Genomic DNA, 12,412 nt, shown 5'->3' with positions numbered 1-12,412 from the left:
GCCAAGACTGTGATGTCACTTGGGATATAGGAACAAAACACCACTCACACACGTGTCAAGCATCAGTTAAAGAACAAATCAAAACCATCAGCTATTATTTTTAAAACGTAAAAGAAAAAATTGGAAAGCCAAGTATGTAGGAAACATATTGTATGTGGGAGGGGAGGAGAGTAAAGATTGCTTATGGAAAGAAGCACCGTACCTTAGAGAAGGCACCATCTGGAAACTCCAGTTGAGTATCTGAAGCAGAACTACAGAGCTGAAAAAAATTAATGAGTAATCATACTGTGTGATGAAGGGATTAAGTAAATGTGTTCCTGACAACAAAACATGAGAATAAGTTAATTTCCTCTTTTCCCTTAAAAAATGTTTCAGGAAAGAAAGTTTCCGCTCTTCTCTCCTGCCCAGGTTTTTAATACAATTAGCAAGCAATGTAAGGGGAGCAAGCACATTTTTTCAACGCAGGTGACTGGACAGACCCACCTGTCAGGTGGAAGAACAACTGAGAACTATGCTGGCTACCAAATGTTAGTAACTTCCTTTCTGTTTTCAGAAGACTGGATATTTTAAACAAGAGGGATTTTTAAAGCCTGTCTCTCCTCAATCCTTCAGAAGATCATAAAGTCATTGATTCTTTGATGGAAGACAACACAGGTCATTGCTGCTAATCTCCTCATTTTACAAATAAGGTCCCTATAGAAAAACATCATAGATTTTTAGTGTCAGAACCAGAACTAGAGTACAGCTTTCTTGCCTTCTATTTAAGGCACAGTTTTTTCTTAGGGCATAAAAACAAACTGCTGCTCTAGGTCCTTCATATCTGATCATAAACTCAGATGGGATGTCACAGATTTCTAAATTCAGATGGAACTAACCATTGCAATTTCTGCTGGTAAATGCAATGGTGAAAGTGAAAGTCACTCAGTCGTGTCAGACTCGTTGTCAGACAGTCCATGGAATTCTCCAGGCCAGAATACTGGAGTGGGTAGCCTTTCCCTTCTCCAGAGGATCTTCCCAACCCAGGGATTGAACCCAGGTCTCCCACATTGCAGGTGGATTCTTTACCAGCTGAGGCACCAGGGAAGCCCACAAAATGCAATGGTAGCAATGGCCTTCAAAAGATAAATGATCATAGAAGGCACAGTTATGTACCTGTATATATTCATCTTATACTTGGTTGCCAAGATCCATTCTTCAGGTGATCAAATTATCCAACAGATATTTGTTGAGAGCCAACTATGTGTGACTATCATTGTGCTGGTTAGTTGAAATAATCTAATCAAAACAACGAGAAACATTTTAAGTTTTATTCCTAAGAGTAAGATGCCAGTCCTCTTGTAAGGAAACTGACCCCTTAAAGAAGCTTAAAAATAAAAAGGAGGCAGAGGGGAAGAAAAGAGGAAGGAAGGGAGTGGAGGGGAGAGAAAAAGGGAAATGCACCCTCAGATGAGCACTGTTTTGTGTACAGTGTCATATCTGAGACCTCTGAACCACCCGCACACTAAAAATGGTAGATGGCCATGACACTGTAGTGTACCCAAGACTAAACTGATGCAAGATATGAAACTCACTATTAGATTGCCTCAGGGAGACTGACTAGGACTGATTGGAATGGCTTCACCCAAGGAATAATAACAGAATCCTGTGTATTTCACCCTTTTACCAGGGTTCATGACAAGAACACAACATATATAAATGCAAATTTTTAAATTGCCCTGAAGGTCTAATAGTCATAAAAGAACAAACTTAGAATAGCTCAAAGGCAGTCTTTGCCTTGATATTGTGCCCGCCTGCATTCTAAAATGGCAATTAAGCAACTGTCCCTCCCTGCCCCTCTCCTAGTCAAGTCTCTGCCATGACAAAAGAGATGGGCTTGAAATAAGATGCAAAAATACCTGCCTTGGATGTGCCTCTAATCAGATTTTCTAGATGCTGCCAGGAAATCATGGTAGTGTTGTGCATAATGCTGTTCTAGAAGAGAAAGCAAGTTGGCTCCCTGTCTGAGGGATCTCCAGGCTGTCAGCCACCTGGAGCCCCCGCCACGCCTTGGCCCCATTAATTCTGACTGTCAGCTTCTGCCTGAGGCTGAGACAGGCTGAAATATACAAACAGCAAAAGAGTTAATAACATCCCTTGCATCCAAATGATACAGATAACAGGCTGCAAAGGATGCAGTCAGGTATGAAAAAAAGAATCTATCAAATCACTTGATGTTTAAAACCTTTCTTAGAAAGTAGTATAAGAGGAAATTCTGTACTTCAGAAATAAAATTTCTGTATATTCAAAATTCCGTTAGAATCAATTCTCAGAAAAACCCACCAGGGCTCTCTTCGTTCCAGTGTTGATTTGATCAACAAATTCAGCGTCATTAGCTACTATGACCATCGGTGCTATGTGAGGGGTGTATGTTGGGGTTTGGACTGAAATCATCCTCAAGGACACAAAACATGCAAGAAGGAAAGGAGGAAGGAAATGAGACATAAGACTAATGAAGGTATCGGCAACAATAATCTGGGTGTAAAGGACTTATTTGGAAGATGATTCCAGGAAGGGCTGGGAGAAAGTGGAATGGCAAGATGGGGTGGGAAATCAAGTAGGATGTGCAGTTTGGGCAGGCGAGCACTGTGGGTTACAGGTTCAGTGCTACCGCAGACCTTCTGAGAGACTGTATGGGATACGAGTAGCCCACTTCAGGTTGAGCAAATGAAGTATTTGTCAGCTGTAACTCCTGCTTTTTGAGGGTAGCTCCTGAGATGTTAATTTCCCAACACTGTAACCTACACTGCACAGGGACCAGAGATGCACCGAGGTAGGAGGACACCATCAGGCAGGGAGATGCAGAAAGCCACAGGTGCATAGGAGAGGCAACTTCTGGGTTAGGTGGAGATGTGTGGGCAGAAGGCTGACATCATCTACAGGGTAAGGCAAGAAAATCGGTGATATCGGTGCTTGGAGGAAGGATACATTGTCATGGGCAAAAGAAATCAAGGTAGGCTTTATTTTTTTATTAATTTATTTGTATTAATTGGCCTCCACTTACTTTACAATATTGTAGTGGGTTTTGCCATATGTTGACATGAATCATCTGGTTCTTTAAGGATGCAAAGGTCTGCACCAGATTAGAAGTAGTGAATCTCTCTTGTCTTCACTGTTCCATTTCTAAAACTGGCGTTTTTCACCAACATACTGGAAGGTCCTAAGAAATTAACACCATTTTTTATTTAAAGCCAATTTTTCTAAATTTCAAAGTTTTTCTACAATTATCCCCTTATTCCTCATTCACCCCTCAGCATGGTATCCCTCCCAAAGGAGACTTGTTTACCATCCTGATCATGTTCTCAGGAAGCAAATTTCTTGAACGTTCTGCTAAATTTGTCCTCTTTCCTTGATACTGACTTAGGGATGTGCTGGTTTCAGCAGAATTTTTCACACTGTCAGAATCACATATATACTTAGCTGCAAGGAAAATTAATTTAGTAAATTGATGAAAACTTGGTGCCAGGATGCAGGGCACTGCCTAAGTTTGAAGGATGCCCCATCTTTTGTTCTTGAAATTAGCTAGACGTCAGAAATGGGGGGAAGCTTCCAGATGAGAGGAATGGTATTTTAGGGGTAGACATGACAAAACATGCTCAGTAAATGCTAATTAAGCCAGTCTAACAAGAATGTAGGGTCCACACCAAGGAGGAATGAAAGTTAATGTCACAAAAGGAAGTCACGGAGCCAGACTCTGGAGGGTTCTGAGCATCAGATGAGGCATAAAGAGACACTGAAGGTATTGCATGAGGAGATGAGATGGCAGAAGCTCTTTGAAGATAAAGGATAATGAAGCAGTTATGAAACAAATTGGAAAGGCAAAAGGCTGAAGGCAAGAAGACCAATTATGAGGTCATCTACTAACTCAGGCTTAAATTTTAAGGGCTTATAAATATGTCACAATTTATAGTCAAATGCACAGAGTTGCACAGGCCATACAGAAAGGGATCCAGCTGAGAGAGGAAGTGAAGGAAGAACCACTTTTTCTAATTTATCCAGAGGGGGGCACCTTTTTCTAATGCCAGCTAAGAAACTACATATGCCAGCAGGAAGCTTGTTTCCTTTCTTCTTTCTTTTTTGTAGTACTTTATTATTTTTTATTGTCAAGTAACATTTCACTGTAAGAATATAACTGTTTTTTTCAGAGAACAAATATGTCTTATTCATCCATGTAAACAAAGCTCCCAACAGAATTGTAGCTGCTTACTAAACATTTTTTAACATTTGTTGGAAGGGAAAAAAGAAGCTTATTTTCAATTAAAACACACACATGTGAACATATATGCACAGAGAAGTGTTTGCAGCAGGTAGGCAGCAGTGGAATGGGGAAAAGATAAATAGGAGAAACACTTAAATTGGACTTAATAACAGCTGCTCCAAGGCAATATGGTAAAGACATATAAGTTAGAATATTAAAATATAAGACAGATTACACTATCTCAACCATGGTTTAATAAACTTCATTTAATTCAAAAAAGTTATAGGATGGGGATGGCCTGGATTTTAAAATATTCTTATTAATAATATTCTGAATCTATTCTGTATCACAGAGTGCCTGATGAACTATGGACAGAGGTTCGTGACATTGTTAAGGAGACAGGGATCAAGACCATCCCCAAGAAAAAGAAATGCAAAAAAGCAAAGTGGCTGTCTGAGGAGGTCTTACAAATAGCTGTGAAAAGAAGAGAAGTGAAAAACAAAGGAGAAAAGGAAAGATATACCCATTTGAGTGCAGAGTTCCAAAGAATAGCAAGGAGAGAGAGGAAAGCCTTCCTCAGTGATCAATGCAAAGAAATAGAGGGAAACAACAGAATGGGAAAGACTAGAGATCTCTTTGAGAAAATATGAGATACCAAGGGAACATTTCATGCAAAGATGGGCTCAATGAAGGACAGAAATGGTATGGACCTAACAGAAGCAGAAGATATTAAGAAGAGGTGGCAAGAATACACAGAAAGCCTGTACAAAAAAAGATCTTCACGAACCAGATAATCACAATGGTGTGATCAGTCACACTCACCTAGAGCCAGACATCCTGGAATGTGAAGTCAAGTGGGCCTTAGGAAGAATCACTATGAACAAAGCAAGTGGAGGTGAAAGAATTCCAGTTGAGCTATTTCAAATCCTAAAAGATGACACTGTGAAAGCACTGCACTCAATATGCCAGCAAATTTGGAAAACTCAGCAGTGGCCACAGGATTGGAAAAGGCCAGTTTTCATTCCAATCCCAAAGAAGGGCAATACCAAAGAATGATCAAAATACCACACAATTTCACTCCTCTCACATGCTAGTAAAGTAATGCTCAAAATTCTCCAAGCCAGGCTTCAGTAATACATGAACTGAACTTTCAGACATTCAAGCTGGTTTTAGAAAAGTCAGAGGAACCAGAGATCAAATTGCCAGCATCTGCTCGATCATCAAAAAAGCAAGAGAATTCAAGAAAAACATCTATTTATGCTCTATTGACTATGCCAAAGCCTTTGTCTGTGTGGATCACAATAAACTGTGGAAAATTCTAAAAGAGATGGGAATACCAGACCACCTGACCTGCCTCTTGAGAAACCTCTATGCAGGTCAGGAAACAACAGTTAGAACTGGACATGGAACAACAGACTGGTTCCAAATAGGAAAAGGAGTCCATCAAGGCTGTATATTGTCACCCTGCTTATTTAACTTATATGCAGAGTACATCATGAGAAATGCTGGGCTGGATGAAGCAGAAGCTGGAATCAAGATTGCAGGAGAAATATCAATAACTTCAGATATGCAGATGACACCAACCTTATGGCATATAGTGAAGACAAACTTAAAAGCCTCTTGATGAAAGTGAAAGAGGAGAGTGAAAAAGTTGGCTTAAAGCTCAACATTCAGAAAAATAAGATCATGGCATCCAGTCCCATCACTTCATGGCAAATAGATGGGGAAACAGTGGAAACACTGGCTGACTTTATTTTTGGGGGCTCCAAAATCACTGCAGATGGTGATTGCAGCCATGAAATTAAAAGACGCTTACTCCTTGGAAGGAAAGCTATGACCAACCTAGATAGCATATTAAAAAGCAGAGACATTACTTTGTCAACAAAGGTCCATCTAGTCAAGGCTATGGTCTTTCCAGTAGTCATGTATGGATGTGAGAGTTGGACTATAAAGAAAGCTGAGTGCCAAAGAATTGATGCTTTTGAACTGTGGTGTTGGAGAAGACTCTTGAGATGAGAGTCCCTTAGACTGCAAGGAGATCCAACCAGTCCATCCTAAAGGAGATCAGTCCTGGGTGTTCATTGGAAGGACTGATGTTGAAGCTGAAACTCCAATACTTTGGCCACCTGATGCGAAGAGCTGACTCATTGGAAAAAATCCTGATGCTGGGGAACATTGAGGGCAGGAGGAGCAGGGGATAACGAGGATGAGATGGCTGGATGGCATCACTGACTCAATGGACATGAGTTTGGGTAAACTCTGGGAGTTGGTGATGGATAGGGAGGCCTGGCATGCTGCGATTCGTGGGGTTGCAAAGAGTCAGGCCCGACTGAGCAACTAAACTGAACTAAACTGAGTCTATAAAATTTCTATCATCTCTAACTTGCAGAACTTGTAAACATAAGAAAACATAACTGAACAGAAAACCAAGTGGAAAGATTTTATTCTTTCTTTGGTAATTCAGAAATCCTCAGAAGCTTCCAGGGCCTCAGGTGGGATAATCAATGATCACCATATAGTACTATGAAAAAAGAGTTGGGCATTTTATTCTCTCCAGTTATTTTAATGCTCTCATTTCTTAATTTATCATTTTGTTTACAAATATAGAAATGCATTCAAACACACACATACAAACACACACACACACAGAACCAAACTTGTAAATATCCCCCTTAGGGCTCTTTATAACATTGCTTTCAAATGTGACCTTTGCAAACAGCTTATTCAACCAAAATTAGATCAGAATGAAATTTGAAGGATGTCTCATCCTCTATTCTTTTAAATTAGCTAGGAACTAACTCTTCAATATTTATGACCACTCACTGAAAATGCATGATTGTTCTACTGGGAAAATAAGGTTGCCTTGAGCAGAGTTGCAGGAAATCTGATTTGAAAATCCAAGTTAATAATCTCCACAATTCTAATAGGGCAAAGTTGTAAATTAAACAGAAGTTAATAGGTACAGCGAAAGAATGACCTCTGTGGGTTCCAATTAGAAGAAACATATCCAGGCGGAGGGATGGGGGCTCAGGCCAGAGACAGATACAGGTGGTGGGGCTCATATGAATAAGAAACTAAATTAAAAACTGAAAGAAGAAAAAGGATCCTTCTCTTGCTTATTCGCTAAGATCTTTATTATATGATGTATGGGTGCTGTGGAAGGTTTAAGCAATTCTTGAATGAAACTCAAAGTATTAAGAGCAGCTAGAACATGAGTGTTCAAATACCTGTGGACTCACACATCGGCTCTGTCACTTACTGGTTCGGTGATTTGGCCAAGTTACTTACTGTCTCTGAGCCCCCAAGTCTGTTATCTGAAAAATGGGTCTGATATATCTGACTTGTAGGATATGTGAAAATGCGGAACACAGACTCGCTTGCATAGTAAGTACTTGATTGTTCCATTTCTCTTCCCCTCTCCCTTCTTAGAGACGCTAATAACCTTGGAGAGTACCAGTGTGTTCTGAAATGTGGATACATTGGGCATTCCTCCATGACTAAGAGGTAAATTTTGCCCATCTAGTTGCTGTCCATTGATGTAGCTCCCTCTTAGCCGACAATAGGAACCCAGTGTCCCCAGGAGGCAGTGTGGCATGGGGCATTGTGTAGAAGACTGTGGTCTCTCGAGCCATCCTCCCTGGGTTTGAATCCTGAGTCCCCTGCCACCAGCTGCCTGACCTAGGAAATGTTGCTTAATCCAGGGATCTCCAATCTTTTATGCACCAGGGGCTGGTTTAGTGGAAGACAATTTTTCCATGGAGTGGGTCAGGAGGATGGTTTCCGGGTAATCCAAGTGTATTAAATTTATTTTGCACTTTTTTTCTATTATTATTACATCAGCTCCACCCAGATCATCAGGCATTAGATCCTGGAGGTTGGGGACCCCTGGCTTAATCCTTCTCTGCTTAAGTTTTCTTAGCTGCCAAGTGTAGGCTAATAAAAACATTTTCTCTTAGGGTAGTGAGAATTGGATGACCTGATCCAAGAAGGAGTTTAAAACAGTGCCTTATATACAGTTCAGTTCAGTTCAGTCGCTCAGTCATGTCCGACTCTTTGCAACCCCATGGACTGCAGCATGCCAGGCCTCCCTGTCCATCACCAACTCCCGGAACTGGCTCAAGCTCATGTCCATCCAGTCAGTGATACCATCCAACCGTCTCATCCTCTCTCGTCCCCTTCTCCTCCTGCCTTCAATCTTTCCCAACATCAGGGTCTTTTCCAGTGAGTCAGTTCTTCGCAACAAGTGGCCAAAGTATTGGAGTTTCAGCTTCAGCATCCGTCCTTCCAATGAATATTCAGGACTGTTTTCCTTTAGGATTGACTGGCTTTATCTCCTTGCATTCCAAGGGATTCTCAAGCGTCTTCTCCAACACCACAGTTCAAAAGCATCAATTCTTCGGCACTCAACTTTCTCATTAGTCCAGCTCTCACATCCTTACATGACTACTGGAAAAACCATAGCTTTGACTAGACAGACCTTTGTTGGCAAAGTAATGTCTCTTATACACATAAACCATTTAATTGAAGGTAAGACCATTATACCAAAATTTCAACCCTGGAAAATAGAGAAATTCAGAGTGGTTTTTCACAGTGAAGTCCACTTCCACTATGAAGAAATCTCCATGAAGATTCCTTGAGAAAGTGGCTCAGTTTACAGCTTGTAGCCTGGAAGAGGGCCCACAGTTCAGCAGGGTGCTCAGGAAGATGAGATGCACCTGTGAAAGTGGATTAATTTTAGAGATCACTATGGACAGAGGAGCCTGGCAGGCTACAGTCCACGGCGACACAAGAATAGGACACAACTTAGTAACTAAACCACATGTGCCAGGCCCTGTGACAGAACGGAAGCTCCAGACTTCGGTTTATTTGAAGAAGTCCCATCCAGAAACTCCTGGATGCATGTTTGATCTTATTTGGGTAGTCACAATTTGAAGTTAAAGTGTTTATTGAAGTATTAGTCACTCAGTCATGTCTGACTCTTTGCGACCCCGTGGACTGTAGCCCACCAGGCTCCTCTGTCCATGGGATTCTCCTTGCAAGAATACTAGAGTGGGTAGCCATTCTCTTCTCCAGGGGATCTTCCAACCCAGGGATCGAACCTTGGTGTCCTGCCTTGGGGGCAGAGTCTTTACCATCTGAGCCCACCAGGGCAGTCCCATTTAAAATACAGTAGGTGTTCTCTTTACTGTGAGCATTAAAATAAGCTCCTCCCTCTAATAAAGGTGCCACAATCTATATGAAGTAGGTAAATCATAACGAAGGAATAATCACACTTCTCAGAGTGTGTTTCCTGTTGGAGTCAATTCTGAGTAGCTATTAATAGGGCTCTTTCAGAGTTGAATTTCAGGGAACGCTAACCTTTGATTTAATCAACCAGAGCTCCTCCAGATTAGTGTAAGATGCCAAAAGTGTCACCTTTTCTTTTCCATCATATTCTCTCTAGGGAAGATGGGGGAGGCTCCACAAACATGGAGATTAGTGAGGTAACAGCACATGTACTCTTTAAAGCCAATATGCTTAGTCATTCAATCATGTCTGACTCTTTCATGACCCAGTGGACTGTAGCCCACCAGGTTCCTCCATCCATGGGATTTCCTAGGCAAGAATACTAGAGTGGGTAAGCTATTCCCTTCTCCAGGGCATCTTCCTGACCTAGGGATCAAACCTGGGTATCCTGCATTGCAGGCAGATTCTTTACCGTCTGAGCTACCAGGGAAGCCCTTAAAGTCAATGAGACCCCCAAAAATTAGCCATGGAAGGACACTGTCATTAGAGGGATAGAAAGAAGGCAGAAAGGAAGGAGCTCAGGGCTGCCTCCGAAGACGGGTGTGACCAGGCTGGGCCCTCAGCAAAGGGCCCTGAGCTGCTGCCCTCTCTTCACATCTTTCAGTTCTGGCAAACACCTGGAGAGCCTGTCAGTCTCCTACCTGTGCTTCAGGTGTGTTTCTATTTGCTTTATCATTTCTTCAACCTCCCATTTCCCAGAAAGAAATATGCATTGTTACTGTTTGTGCCAATTATAAAGCTATTAACTCTCATCTCCAAATTCATCTGGGTCTCCTCTGCTCCTCTCCTGTGGCTGGGGTTCTGAAAACTTTCTTCCTTTTCCAACTCTTTCTATAGGTTCTTACCAAGAGGGGGCACTAGACAGAGGCTGAAAGGCTAGGGAAGAGGAGCCAATCTTGTTTCTCCCTGTTTGCTTGCTGTTTAGTCTGTACCCTCAGCAAAGGCTTTTGGCCCTGGCAAGGCAGTGGGTCCCAGGTTCCAGTATCTTTTTTTGTCATCCTCAGAACCATCTTACCTTGCCCCCACTAGCAACTCTATGGGAACTCTCCTCCTAGCTTCTAGGTTCTCATCACCATAATCTTTTCGCTTGGTTCACCCAGGACTGTGGGTGGAAGTACTTCCTGCCATTACTATATCTGTGATACCCTAGTGTCCACTTTTGGCTTTTCCAGTTTCCCACAGTTGTTTAAACAGTTTCTTACATTAAATTTTCTCTGCTGAAATATCTACTGAGGTGCTTTCTCTGTCTGATCTACTGTGTCTGCTCTAAAAGATTTGCAGAAATGAAGACAACAATATGAGGTAGGTGAAACCCATCTTGTCCTTCTGCATAGCCCTATTTGTGCCATCCTTTCTCCCAGCCCTAGTGTTAATTTCCAATTAAGGTATCAACTGATAAGCGCTTAAAATGTAAAACTCTCAAGTTTTTGACATTTTGTAGACGTTTTCAATAATTATAGTTTGGGGGTTTCTGTTCTTTTTTGGCTGTACTGAGTGGCATGCAGGATCTTAATTCCCTGTCCCCTGATGGAAGCCATACCTCTTGCAATGGAAGCGTGGAGTCCTAACCACTGGAGTGCCAGGAAGTCCCAATAGTTATGTTTTAAATTGTATATAAATGCTTGGTTTGTGGTTGTTTGGCACTGAGCTGCACACCTTTAAGGAGAGAAGGATGGTGTGAAATAACATCCCTGCCATCAAGGAACTGCAGTTGAGAGAGGAAGAGCCAATGTACAAATATTAATAAGAGAGACACATGAAACATAATATAATTATAAACTGACTTGGACGGTGCAGACCACAATTGTATTAGCTGGTGAAAAACAGAAGAGGTCATGGGGACAGAGTAACCAGGACGTCACAGTAGATTATGAAGTGAATTTGAAAGGATTCAGATATGAGACAAGAATGGAGGAAAACTGTCTGGATGGAGAAGCAGCTTGAACAAAGGCATGGAAAATGGAACATCAGATTTTGGTATGTTTCTCCTTTGCTGTTGTTTAGTCTCTAAGTCATGTCTGACTCCTTTGCAACCCCATAGACTATAGTACACCAGGTTCCTCTGTCCACGGGATTTCTCAGGCAAGAATACTGGAGTGGGTTGCCACTTCCTTCTCCAGGATATCTTCCTAACCCAAGGATTGAACCCATTGTATATCCATTAGTACTGATTAATATGAATTTACCATTAGATTTTTCTAAGGTTGACCACCTAAATAGAACCCAGACTCCTGTGGACTCACAAGTAGTTAAACTAATTGGAACTCCATCTGCCACTTAAAAGGAACTTTAAACTCAAGTGTCACTCAACTGTGATAATTTAGCATAGCTCATATACTTTTACCAACAGCTGGGGATTTAATATTTGGGATTAATATCCCAGTAACCTTTTGATTGACTTGGAGGTTTGTCCAAGCTTCCATCTTTCAGGAATGACTTGGACGCAAATATCAAATGCAACTGCTGGTTGGAGAAACCCTCAGGAGCCAACAGTAGCCTGTTTAATTAGAAACAAGTCTCTAGAATCACATCTACTTCAGACAAAATACAAGCTGTATCATAAAGCACCAAAACTAACCACTAAACAATTTTTGACTGTTGATACCTGCTTATAATCAGATTTTAAAAATGGGATTCTAAATGCCTTTTGCAAAGTTACATAAGGAGTCAAGTATATTATGCAACCACCTTCACCAAGCACTTTCATAAATCAATGACTTCAAGTGGGAGCAGAGGACTTTAAATTATAAGCAAGAAGATAATGATAGAATTAAATCCTGACCTTTCCCATAAAAGCAACCATCCTCTTCCCCGCCCCTACTCTTCTCTAATTTACAGTAATGTAGTCCATATGGAAGAAGTCAGTGTGTGTTTGGGAACCAAGTCTTACAC

Source organism: Cervus elaphus, chromosome 6 (genome assembly GCF_910594005.1).
Source record: "Cervus elaphus chromosome 6, mCerEla1.1, whole genome shotgun sequence".
NCBI lineage: Eukaryota > Metazoa > Chordata > Mammalia > Artiodactyla > Cervidae > Cervus > Cervus elaphus.
Note: the sequence above shows the minus strand (reverse complement) of the source record.